The sequence below is a fragment of the Lampris incognitus genome, chromosome 10 (assembly GCF_029633865.1).
Source record: "Lampris incognitus isolate fLamInc1 chromosome 10, fLamInc1.hap2, whole genome shotgun sequence".
Classification (NCBI taxonomy): Eukaryota; Metazoa; Chordata; class Actinopteri; order Lampriformes; family Lampridae; genus Lampris; species Lampris incognitus.
This window is the reverse complement of record NC_079220.1, coordinates 4,219,201-4,233,181: the sequence shown is the minus strand read 5'-3', so window position 1 is coordinate 4,233,181 and position 13,981 is coordinate 4,219,201.

The following is a 13,981-nucleotide window of genomic DNA, read 5'->3' as shown; positions in this document are numbered from 1 at the left end:
CCTCGTCTCTGACATTTGGACCTTTGGCTTATAATGTTGGGATCTCCTCTGTTCGTCCCTGTCATTCATATGGCATCAAGTTTACTGGATCAGGGTCCACCTCTTCATCTCTTTCCCTTCCTGCATAACCGTGTTTGGGAGCAGGACAGCCCGGTGCTGAACTGGTCTCTGAGCTGCAGGTCTAAGACCTCCATACTCTGCAGCCATCATGAGAAACTGTCATGATGTCTTTTTCCTCAAACGGGATCTCAACAATGTTCCCAAATGCCAAAAACAGCTTTGTACCTCACTGCCGTGACTTTTGGGCTTAAGCTGTCATGTAAGTGACCTTGCGTCCAAGAATGTATTACTGATTTTGATTTTTTTACTTTGAGACGTCTAAGATTTCCTTCCTTCTTGGTTTTTCCTCACTTATCACTCACTTCCTGTTTTTGTTATTGGCCAGATCATATCTTTGTTGGTGACATTGACTTTCTTTTTATTGGAGGACGGGGTAAAAAAAAAACTCCTTCTAGGGGCCACCGCAAAATGATGGGACACAGGACATCTTGGTTACAGGGCGGTCACTAGAGCCGCTACTCCAGCAACTACCCCCCCCCCCGCCCCCGTTTCTCCCCAATTGTATCCTTGGGCCAAAAAAGAAGCACTTCTTCTTGGGGGGCCGCCGCAAAATGATTGAACACCAGACATTTTGGTTACGGGATGGTTGGACTTGTGAAAGAGGCTGGTGTGAAATCCACCAACAATACTGGCCAGCTGTGTCTCATTGGGATGAGAGTGCACACTTCCTCCTACCAAGCAGGCCTGAACTGAACCTCGAAGCAAATAGTTTGTCCCACGAGGTCGATGGGACGATACCGTAGAACTTAATCCAAACTCGATTTATCCAGAAACTCGAGATTCTGAGCCATTTATGTTGCTGTGTTTTGTTTGCTACGTTTTTGAGGTCTATTTTTATCAGCTTCTGAAGTGGTGATGTGACATATCTCTTCCTGTGCGTGCATGTGAGTGTGTGTGTGTGTGTGTCAGTGCATGCCTGGGTAAACACCTACATACATGCATGTGAGTGCACCACTGTGTGTATGTCCTTGTTTTTGTGTGTTTGTGCATGTTCCCTGTGTGTGAGCGCATGGGAGCAGAGTGTGAAACGGCGGGCCGGGTCGGCGGTATCTCCCCTCATGGGTGTACATAAGTCATTACTTGTTACAGCTGAGCTAACACAAAGCCTTGCAAGGCTGCCGCCGGTGTGCATGGAGGTACGTCGCAGCATGTTGCCCTCTGTCGTCACGTGTACTGAACGGCTCACAATAAACTTGTCACAGCGAGGGGAAGATTAGATTCTGTTAAAGGTTCGCGCCGGTTGTGTTTTTTGTCAATGCGACACTCGGTGGGTTGCTTGGTCCGAAGGTAACCTTAGATGTGCAGGCTTTGGTTCTTGTCGCTGTAGTCAAAATGATCAGTGCACATGTGCTGCTAAGCTTTCCATGAATTAGAGTGTAATGGTGCCATGAAACGTTTTTATTGTCATCGTTGTTTAGTCACGTGACACAGTACCACCCTGCACCAGCTGCACGTCAGGATTATACATATTTCTTTTACGTTGCACGTGGACTGAAAATTTGGCCCTATGGTTTATACCCAGATAGCAAAATTGCTGTGGCCTGGACCCGTCCCATACCCAACACTTTCATCCAGCCCACATACCGCGTGGAATGATGGCACTTGGGCGATCCGCTCCTGTTTGCCAGATCTGGGCCAGAACCAAGCCATAGCAATGCTGCATGTGCCACATATTTGCCAAAGGTGGCCCATATTTGTTTTGTGATATTTGGGCCATATTCACCATTTACCACACGGGCCACTTCAGGGTCACATCCAGATCACATGTTGCCCAGAGCGCCGCATCTTTGCCAAAAAAGGCCACATTTGATTTAGCATATTTGGGCCATATTTGCTGTTATACATGTGGGCCACTTCAGGCTCACATCCATTTTGTCAGGGCCAGAAGAAGGCCACCAGTGCTGCATCATTGCCTGAAGTGGCCCACATCCGGATGCTATCTGGGTAGCAAACCATCCAAATATGGATAGGAAATGTACGCAGGATTTAGTTTTTGAAGAGGAAGTGCTGTCTGTACTTTCAAGCCCTGTTGGCAGGGCAGGAGAGGAGAAGTGCCCCCTGTAAGGGTAGTTACACCCCCACCATACTGCAGTTTAAGGGCCCTGACACACCGTCGGCGAGCGTCTGTGACCCTAGTTTTTGCGGTGTGTCCCGCACCGTCGGCAGCTTTTCGGCCTATTCCAAGTAGTACCGGCTGCAGCCTGCGGGAAGGCGGCGTTGGACGTCCAGCCCCACAGGTCAAGCCCCGTCCACATCCATTACGTCACCGTGCTTTGTTCCCCAGCCCACATTGATTACTCGGTGCTTCTGATTTGGAATTTTACTGGTAGAATTATCGTGAGACAAACAAGGCAATTTAACACTCACCGCGCCCCGGTCTCGTCAGATCCTACTATGGCCGGACTCAATGAAGCAGCAATCATTGGCAACACTGTCTTCGGGAGGGAGGGCGGAGTCGGCTTGTGTTCGTCACGTGAATGCGTCTCTGTGTGTGTCGGAAAAAACAGTGGTTCGGCCTGGAGTCGCCTTGTCACAAAAGTGGGGAGGCGGTCTCCTTCGAGACTGCCGGCCGGAGAGATGCAGTTGGCGAACGCATGCAGTACGAGGGTGGGTGTTTGAATTAAAACAGGGATCGATTGGCCACTAAATTGGGAGAAAAAAGGGAAAAATAAAAAAAAAAAAAAAAAAATAACAGTCGTGATATTAAAGGCCATACTTTGCGTTGCAGAACAAAACGTGAAACGCTCTTAGGCTTATGTTAAACACACATTTTCTGCATAAATCACTGGTGCTGTCAATCTGTGGGCGGGGCTAGACCTGTGGGCGGGGCTGGACCTCCAACTCCACCTTCCCGCAGGCTGCAGCCGGTGAGAGCGATCACTCCGATTTGCTGTCCAGCTTAGTGATTCAGTGCAGAACCTACATGCTAGTTGGCCGTCGGCTGTAGCCTTTGCGGTGTGTTCAGGTGCTACTTTCTGGCCCAGACGGCAGGCGACATGAGGCGACGCAACGGTCGGCCTTCGTCGCCGCTAGTCGGGTTGGTGTGTCTGGGCCCTAAAATAATTAACTGACTTGTGTGTTATCGCTTAAGGTGTAATTAAACTGTCCTGAACGTGTGAAACAATGTAACACGTGGGTATCTCCGTCTGTGGGCCGTTTTTCAAACCCCCCCTCCCCCGATATTCCCATTTTCTTTGATTTTTAAGAACGATTTTTTCACCTTAATAAAGCTATTTTGAGAGAATGTGACGTTTGTGATGAATTGCCTCTTGTAGGCTTTTGGCAGGTGTTCGCGTTCATATTGTTAATCTGAAGTCGAGCAGTCATCGATATTAAATCTATCTCGTCTTGGCATGGCTCAAAACAAAATTTGTCGTACGACGTTCATCAAACGAGGCATTGTTTTGTTGGGGAAGTGAAAGTTTCAACAGTCTCTGTCAAGGATTTAGTCTGAACACCGTGTAACCCCCCCAGGTCTTATCTCTGGGAAACAATTAGCCAAGTCATAAAGGCTTCACCAGCACTCCAGTATAATGATATATGATGATGACTTGGACCCGTTTTCAGAAGGTACTCAGAATGTGTGGTGATAATTGAGATGGTACGTTAATCATGATCCTTCATGTCAAGCTAAAATGTAAACACTCTAAATTCTGTTGGGTAACACTCCGCTGAAGTCCGTCAAGCCCCGTTCTAAATAATTACAGAATTGCAAAACTTGCACCACAGACAATTCACATTGTACAAACTGCGTCTCCTGATGTTAGGGCGAATATTCCTGTCTGTGCCCCTGAGCAAGGCAATAGGAAGAAGAACTAGAGTTGGTCCCTGGGTCCTGCAGCTGCCCACCGCTCCTCTACAGTAGGATGCACTGGACTAACTACCATGGACAATAACAACATGGTTTCTTAAAGCTGCAGTAGGTAGCATGAACAACCCAGCCACTGAGGATGCACAAGCCAGTGCATTCTTAGTGCCATTCCCAAGCCCGGATAAACGGGGAGGGTTGCATCTGGAAGGACATCCGCTGCAAAACCTTTGCCAGATCAAATATGCGGATCCTAAATCAGATTTCCGGTCCGCGGTGGTGTAGCGGTCTAAGCATCGGCTTTATGTCGATGCAGTTGCCCACTGGGGACTGGGGTTCGCGCCCTGGTCTGATCAGATCAGTCTATGGCCGGACTCGATGAAGCAGCAATAATTGGCAACACTGTCTTTGGGAGGGGGGCGGAGTCGGCTTGTGTTCGTCACATGAATGTCTGTGTGTCAGAAAAAGCAGTGGTTCTGCCTGGATTTGCCTTGTCACGAAAGTGGCGAGGCGTTTCCTTCGAGACTGCCGGCCGGAGAGATGCAGTTGGCGAATGCATGCAGTACGAGGGTGGGTGTTTGAACTAGAATAGGGATCGATTGGCCACTAAATTGGCAGATAAAGGGAAAAATCAGAAATAAATTATAATAAATCAGGTTTCCATACCGGATCGGTCAAGGCCCGGGTTACCAACAACCGCCACCGGTACTGTTGGCCACCAGGGTGCCGGTGGAACCTATGCTACTGTTGGGAGGAGAGGGGGAAGGTATGTCCAGAGGCAGCAGAAGAGGAGGAAGGGTAGAAGTGTGGAGGTGAAAGTCAGAACTTTGAATGTTGGCACTATGACTGGTAAAGGGAGAGAGCTGGCTGATATGATGGAGAGAAGGAAGGGAGATATACTGTGTGTGCAAGAGACCAGGTGGAAGAGGAGTAAGGCCAGGAGTATCGGAGAAGGGTTCAAACTCTTCTACCATAGTGCGAATGGGAGGGGAAATGGGGTAAGAGTTATTGTGAAGGAGAGTAGGCCAAGAGTGTGTTGGACAGAGTGATGAGTATGAAGCTGGAAATGGAAGGTGTGTTGATGAATGTTATCAGTGCACATGCCCCGCAAGTTGGGTGTGAGATGGAAGAGAAAGAAGAATTCTGGGATGAGTTGGATGAAGTGATGGAGAGAGTACCCAAGGAGGAGAGAATGGTGACTGGAACAAACTTCAGTGGGCATGTTGGTGAAGGGAGCAGAGGTGATGAGGAGGTGATGGGTCGGAATGGTGTCAAGGAGAAGAACATGGAAGGACAGATGGTGGTGGATTTTGCAAAAAGGATGGAAGTGGCTGTGGTGAATACATATTTCAAGAAGAGGGAGGAACACAGGGTGATGTATAAGAGTGGAGGAAGGTGCACACAGGTGGACTATAGTAGCTTACGCAGGAGGCGTGATCTGAAAGGGATTGGAGACTGCAAGGCGGTGACGAGGGAGAACGTAGCTAGGCAGCATCAGATGGTGGTCTGTAGGATGACTTTGGAGACCAAGAAGAGGAAGAGAGTGTAGGCAGAGCCAGGGATCAAATGGTGGAAGCTGAAGAAGGGAGACTGTTGTCTGGAGTTCAGGGAGGAGTTAAGACAGGCACTGGGTGGTAGTGAAGAGTTGCCAAATGGCTGGGCAACCACTGCAGAAATAGTGAGGGGGACAGTTCTTTCTTGTTTGCAGTGGTGATGGACAGGTTGACAGACGAGATCAGGCAGGAGTCTCCTTGGACTATGATGTTTGTGGATGACATTATGATCTGTAGTGAGAGTAGGGTGCAGGTGGAGGAGAGCCTGGAGAGGTGGAGGTATGCACCGGAGAGGAGTGAAAGTCAGTAGGAGCAAGACGGAATACATATGCGTGAATGAGAGGGAGGACAGTGGAATGGTGAGGATGCAAGAAGTAGAGGTGACGAATGTGTATGAGTTTAAATACTTGGGGTCAACTGTCCAAAGTAATGGGAAGTGTAGAAGAGGCGAAAACGAGAGCAGGCAGGGTGGAGTGGGTGGAGAAGAGTGTCAGGAGTGATTTGTGACAGAAGGGTACCAGCAAGAGTTAAAGGGAAGGTTTACAAGATGGTTGTGAGACCTGCTATGTTGTATGGTTTGGAGACAGTGGCACTGATGAAAAGACAGGAGGTGGAGCTGGAGGTGGCAGAGATGAAGATGATAAGATTTTCATTGGGAGTGATGAAGAAGGACAGGATTAGGAACGAGTATATTAGAGGGACAGCTCAGGTTGGACGGTTTGGAGACAAAGCAAGAGAGACAAGATGGAGATGGTTTGGACATGTGTGGAGGAGAGATGCTGGGTATACTGGGAGAAGGATGCTGAATATGGAGCTGCCAGGGAAGAGGAGAAGAGGAAGGCCAAAGAGGAGGTTTATGGATGTGGTGAGGGAGGACATGCAGGTGGCTGGTGTGACAAGAGGGAGATGCAGAGGACAGGAAGAGATGGAAACGGATGATTCGCTGTGGCGCCCCCTAACGGGAGCAGCTGAAAATAGCAGTAGTGGTAGTAGTATGAACTATCCAGTGCAAATCCTTCCGCCTCTCTCTCTGCTGCCTCATATCCCTCCGTTAAGCCCCTTCCACCAAATGACCTCCGCGTCACTCTTCAGCCCCTTACACCCGTGTCCAACCAGGAAATGTCAAAGCGGAGCTTGTGAAACTTGTATCATAGTTGATAATCTATCCATGTAAAAAAAAAATAATTTTTTCAGCTAATCCCTCAGCTCCACTCACATCGTTCATGTGAAGCAGCCATTTCGAGTTTCACTGACTGCTAAACCACAAAAAGACTCATTAACTTTTGGTGAAGAGAAATCCCAGCTCTGTGAATAGAAGCACTTTCAGGAATCAAATCGTCTTCTCATTACGGATGCGTAGTTGAAGATCTGTGATCAGGAACTTCAAGAGGCAGCAGACTGTAAAATCCCCTCTAAAACTCCCTGCAGGTCCTGCACCCTCACCGGGCTCTGCTGGAAACACGCAGGCCAGCCAGCAGACAATAACGTGTCCCCGGGTGGATGTCTGGTAATAAGATGATAACATCTGGAACATCTGCAAGTTGTTAGAGAGACGGAGGTGAGCTGGCACACACTGCGATACGGGGGGGCAGTTCTAAAGGTTGTACAAATGCACGTGTCCACAGGGCAAAAGACTGGAGAGCCTAGCTAATCATGTTATCGTGCTACGCGTTCTTGTCGAGGGAAATAATCCGGTGTGGACAATCCTTTAACCTGCCTACCAGAGGGACTCCACAAAGGTCAAGGTTCACACAACTAAAAAAAACAAAAACTTTTTTTTAACAAAAACTAGGTTGAATAAAACAGGGTCTCTTATGAAGAAGAGGAGAAAAGTAAAAGCGATGAAGAAGACAGCTATTTTTCCTTGAACCCAACCCCTGCCTTCTGTTCTGCTTCATGTGCAGCCTGGTCTGTTCCTCCCGACGCCGCGCCACATCTTATATCCAGTCAGCTTGTTGTGTGTTTATTCATATTGTGTGTACTGAGTGTAAAGCACTTTGTAGCTACGTTTTTAAAAGTGCTTTAAAATACAATTTTGCGGGGTGTCCGGGTAGCATAGCGGTCTATTCCCTTGCCCACCAACATGGGGATCGAATCCCCGTGTTACCTGCGGCTTGGTCAGGGTGCCTGTTCAGGGGAACTGGGGGGGGGGGGGCAGCGTGATCCTCCCACGCGCCACGTCCCCCCGGTGAAACTCCTCACTGTCAGGGGAAAAGAAGCGGCTGGCAACTCCACATGTATGGGAAGAGGCATGTGGTAGTCTGCAGCCCTCCCCGGATCGGTAGAGGGGGGGGGGAGCAGTGAGCGGGACAGCTCGGAAGAGTCGGGTCATTGGATGGGGACAACATGGGGGGGGGGGGACACAAATAAATAAATAAACGTTGCTTGCTTGCTTACAGGCAATGTTGCATCCTTAAAAAGGGAAAATTTTAAAATATATGATATTGATTCATAAATAATACATATTATATATATGTTATACATATATTATAAAAATAAATGAATAAATAAGGACAGTTTAAAACACAGACTAAATGCCATGTTTATCTCATTGCGGTATGATAAATGTATTTGAAGGGTACAGCAGGTAATATATGATACATGAGGTAAGCTAAACATCCCCAGTAAGTATTGTCAGGTTAGTAAGCCACTTCATTATCTGTCATTGTACAGGTTACAATGAAATGTCTTCTGCATGTAACCCTTCCTATTGTATAGGAGCAGTGGGCAGCTGCAGCACCCGGAGACCAACTCCAGTTGTCCTTTCCATTGCCTTGCTCAGGGGCACAGGCAGGAGTATTAACCCTAACATGCATGTCTTTTTGATGGTGGGAGGAAACTGGAGCACCCGGAGGAAACGCACGCAGACATGGGGAGAACATGCAAACTCCACACAGAAAGGAACTGGGACGGCCCGGGGTTCGAACGCAGGACCCAACCAAGACTGTCAGTCAACTGACTAATTTGTTATTGACTGCGGTGGCTCACACTGGTTAGTGTGGTCAAAGTGTTGGCACGCACACCGACGCTGAACCCAAAACCATTCTGTTGCATTTTGTATTTTAACACATTTTTAGAAACAACAAGAAAAGGAAAAAGGATGCCAAACAGAGGGAATTGGAGGATAAAATAAGGGATTTAGAAAAACAACATAAACGAACCGCATCACCTGGTCTTACTAGAACCCTTAATGTAACCCGTAGAGAACTTCCCATCCGTCCATCATCCAAACCGCTTATCCTGCTCTCAGGGTCGCAGGGATGCTGGAGCCTATCCCAGCAGTCACTGGGCAGCAGGCGGGGAGACACCCTGGACAGGCTGCCAGGCCATCACAGGGCCCACACACACACATTCACACCTAGGGACAATGTAGTACGGCTGACTCACCTGACCTACATGTCTTTGGACTGTGGGAGGAAACCGCAGCACCCGGAGGAAACCCACGCAGACATGGGGAGAACATGCAAACTCCACACAGAGGACGAGCCGGGACGACCCCCAAGGTTGGACTACCCTGGGGCTCGAACCCAGGACCTTCTTGCTGTGAGGCGACCACGCTAACCACTGCACCACCATGCCGCGTGTAGAGAACTTAACAGCTTGTTATCGGAGAAGACTGAGGGACGCTTAAGATTCACTAACCAGCAATATTATGAATATGGTAACAGAGCAACTAGATTACTGGCATTTAGACTGAAAAAACAGCAATCATCCAACACAGTGCATAGAATAAAACCCAAGAACTCCAAATTCCACACTAAACCAGATGACATACCATAATCTTTCACAGTTTTACAAATTCCTATATAAGGGTGGCACGGTGGTGCAGTGGTTAGCACGGTCGCCTCACAGCAAGAAGGTCCTGGGTTCAAGCCCTGGGGTAGTCCAACCTAGTCCAAAGACAAGTAAATCAGGTGAATCGGCTATACTAAATTGTCCCTAGGTGTGAATGTGTGTGTGTGTGTGTGTTTCAGCCCTGTGTGATGGCCTGGCGGCCTGTCCAGGGTGTCCCCCCACCTGCTGTCCAATGACTGCTGATAGGCTGCAGCATCCCCATGACCCTGAGAGCAGGATGAGCGGTTCGGATGATGGATGGAATGGAGGTATTGAGGTATGGATGGATGGATAGAAACAGCAACACAATTTAACAGCCCACTCAAATGACACCGACTCAATATCCAACTTGGTTAAATTCAACTCAAAGTGCATGCACAACAAACTAACATGGCATTGCATACTGTCAGGATGGTGCAAAGAACATCAAGTTACGTCCACCATTATGAGGATGAGCGGACGGACGCAACTTGATATGTACAACTTGAAACTTTTCACCCGCAGCAACTGGTATGACTACTGCTGTAGAAACTGGAAGTCAGTGGTCTACAGTTATGCACAGAGCCGATTACCCCACTCTTCCAAGCCCTCCCAGTCGCTGCTCCACCCCCTCTGCCGATCCAGGGAGGGCTGCAAACTACCACATGCCTCCTCCAATACATGTGGCGTCGCCAGCCGCTTGTCACCTGACAGTGAGGAGTTTCACCGGGGGGGGGGGTGTAGCACGTGGGAGGATCACGCTATTCCCCCCAGTTCCCCCTCCCCCCCAAACAGGCACCCCAACCGACCAGAGGAGGCGCTACTGCAGCAACCAGGACACACCCACATCCGGCTTCCCACCCGCAGACATGGCCAATTGCGTCTGTAGGGACGCCCAACCAAGCCGGAGGTAACACGGGGATTCGAACTGGCGATCCCCGTGTTGGTAGGCAACGGAATAGACCGCTACGCTACCCAGACGCCTCACATTATTTATATTTATTGCTGTCTATTCAGTGTTCTCTTCATTAAAGAGTAGCTAAACTCTGTAGCATTTTAGTGAGTTTGCTACCGTCCAAAGGTAAGAAACCATTTTCCAAGTGCTGGGCTGATGATGTGACCAAGTGATGTTAGCGTAGCAGGATAAACACAGCTGCAAATAACGACACTAATGATGGTAATAATGACTTCAAGTGTGCCAATGAGCCAGCATTGCTAAATCTATTGACTGTTCATTGCCAAATCTAAATCGGACTGAGCCATCACTGATGTGACTAGCTGAAGCAGTGTTGATGCTGCTGTGCCAACATTACTGGGTCTCATCATCAGCCCAGCACTTAGACCTTTTCTTGCTGATGACCAGGTGCTTGTCAAACGGGATCTAGTCAAAGACACACAAAAAAACACACAAAACAACAACAATAAGGCCCTGGGCTAAAGTATTCTCAAGCAGGGACCCGTCAGAGGACAGCGGAACAAGTCCACAACTTAAATCCATCCATCCATTATCCAAACCCCCTTATCCTGCTCTCAGGGTCGTGGGGATGCTGGAGCCTCTCCCAGCGGTCATGGGGCAGCAGGCGGAGAGACACCCCGGACAGGCCACCAGTCCATCTCTCGCTCTCTCCGACACACACACCTAGGGACAATTTAGTACGGCCGATTCACCTGACCTACATGTCTTTGGACTGTGGGAGGAAACCGGGGCACCTGGAGGAAACCCCACGCTTTTTGTCCTTATATGCCCTTGAAATGTGCAAGTGAAACGTGTGCACGTGTACAGCATGATTGATGGCATGTGTGCATTCACGGGCGGCATACGTGTTACTTTGCGAAGGGCAAAAGGTGGCAAACTTCTCACGCCATTAATTAGTCAGTTTTTTTCTTTTATTTAGAAAGAAAACAAAACCAAACTAACAATATACTTGAAGTTATATATGTTGAGTGGTGGAAAAGCAAACATAAAATGTAAAAATCAACAAAATTCAACAGTGTCAGCGTCCACACGAGTGGCCGTGTGTTAGACTTTTAGGTCAAACTGTTCAGTGCACTCATTTTTATCAGTACAATATCCAATTTATCATCACAACAGTACAATGATTAATTGGAAAGAGACAGTGTTTCATTCAAAAACCAGATCATCCAACATTTAAAAAAAAATTGAGAATTTAGACTGACGGCATTGCGAGGCATAGATACAATCCTTAAAATTTACATGCAAACAAGTGTCCTTATTGACTTAGTATCACTGGTGTTTTAAGGCAATAGCTAGTCCATGGACATCCATGTCATCATTATTACCTGTCAGGAAGAACCTTCCCAGGAAAACTGCACAGCTTGTATAAACGGCTCTGCCTCTTGTGTGTGTTTTTTCTGTATCTCCTTGCTTCCTTTAGCTCTAGTTTAGGTTCGCCGTTGCTATCTGGGCTAGAATTTCCACTATTAATCCGTCTGCGTTGTTGTGTCTGTTGTTACAGAACCACACACATACGCCCTTTTATCCGTCAACCTCCTTTGAGCTAGATAAAGAACCTAAAATTTGGACCTGGACTCTACAGCTCCTTCTTCCACACTTTCACCCAAACACAAAAAGACTGTCCTAACCCGACACCCTGAAGTGATTGCTGCCACACCTGTGGATCCATATACATTATCTCACACAATTTTTGGTCCTCCGACCCGGATGCCTTTTCTAGCATCACATCATGTCACGCTAGAGGAGGAGGAGCAACAACAGAAGAACAGTTAGCCGTGGGATAAACTCTAAGAACTATCCACGCAGATATGTCCAGCGCCTCGTAGATGGTTTTCAAAGACTGCAGAGAATCAAGCAAGGATATGAATTCCGTTGAGTATAGGGAAATTTCAGATGAAGACATGCTTGAGAAAGGGCTAAAAAAAAAAAAAACCTGTCCCAAGACATCAAGGGGGAGACAGAGGACTTTGCGATTTCTATGCCAGTTGAAGGTGGATCTCCTTGGGCTGTGGAGGCTGGTAAATGGACATCTGCAGAGATGGGCTGTGACACAAGACATTCAACAGGCAGCAACAGAGTAAGAGTCTCGAGCAAGGATATGAATTCCGTTGAGTACAGGGAAATTTCTAATGAAGAGATGCTTGAGAAAGGGCAAAAACCTGTCCAATACATCAAGGAGGAGATGGAGGACTTTGCAATTTCTGAGCCAGTTGAAGGACGATCTCCTGGGGCTACAGAGGCTGGTAAACAGACATCTGCAGGGATGGACCCAACATCGAGAGTGGTGGCATCAGAGGCTTCAAGTCATTTGCCCTCCTAGTCCGTGCACTAGTGGGCATGTTGCACCAGTTGGGAGACCAGGGCTGAACAGAGTTGAAAGTGTGGCTCACATGTATCTTGCCTCTTAGCTAAGTTGCCACATGACCTAAGAGCCAATTTCCAGAGATTTGTGATCCCATCCAAACTCCTATTCTAACGCTGCTTGACATGGCTGATTGGCTGGAGTACGAGGTGCACGTACAGGTGAATGAAGACCAGTATTATAATAACTCAGAAAAACAGAAGCAAACTCCATGCAAAGACTGGCACACTCAGTACAAGTCTATGAAGACTACTACTAGTCTCCATGGTAGTGAGCAGAAGGAAGAGTCAGAGAAAGCCACAACTGTATCTGCAGCAGAGGCAACACAAGAGAAGCCAAAGTACTGTCCGTTCTGCAATCTGTGCAGCACTACATGAACTGGTGTAGCAACTTCAAACTCTTGTCAAAACAGCAGAAGATGGAGTCGATCAAAAGGAACAAAAGGTGCTAGAGATGCAGCTGTGAGCACCAAGCGGCAAAGTGTACCCTCAAGGCCAAGTGCAAACAGTGTGAACAAAATCACCTTGAGGTTTTTCATGAGTTCAATATTAGCTAAAATGCCATAGCATCTGGTAAGCCCAAAGCGACTGAAGAAAGCACTTGCTTGGTAAGTTCCATCTTGGAGACGCTGTACTTAGATTGGCCAAAAAGCAACAGTCAGGTGTTACTCAAGCTTAGTTGTGTTATCCTTCAGAGCGGCAACAAGGTACTTGAAACCTACAATATATTGGGTGATGGTCCAGAGCGCACCATACTCCTGTGCAAAGCTGCTGATCGCTTAAGCCTTAATGGGGAAGCTGAAGACCTGGCACTCTGCACTGTCCAGCAAGAGGTTCGTAGCATCCATGGAGCCACAGTGTCGTTTTCTGGACTCCTGCATCACAGGCTGCCAATTCCTTCCAGATCCACAGAGCTTTCACTGCAAAGGAACTAAGCCTTATCTGCCATACATACCCAGCCAAAGCGCTGCAGGAGAGGTACCGTCATCTTAAGGATCTGCCACTGCCGAGCATCAAGGAGGCACAACCATTACTGCTCACTGGGTCGGGTTACCCACATCTTATCAGTGGAGCCAGTATGCCTAGGCCCCCCTGGTGGACCTGCAGCCGTCCACACCAGACTCAGATGGACTCTATAATGCCCGTCAAGACTCCTGTGCCACCAACTAACTCCGCAGCAGTGGCTTTTCATCTCCTGTACCCCTCCAGAAGCCGAGCTCTTCAGCCATTTGGTGAGACTGGCAGTATTGCAGTGAGCAGCTCATCATCAGGCCAAAGGCACCAGCCAGAAAATCTAGAGAAGAGGTAAAGTAGCTGAGTAAGACAGCGTTTTGTGGCCTGCTGACAGAG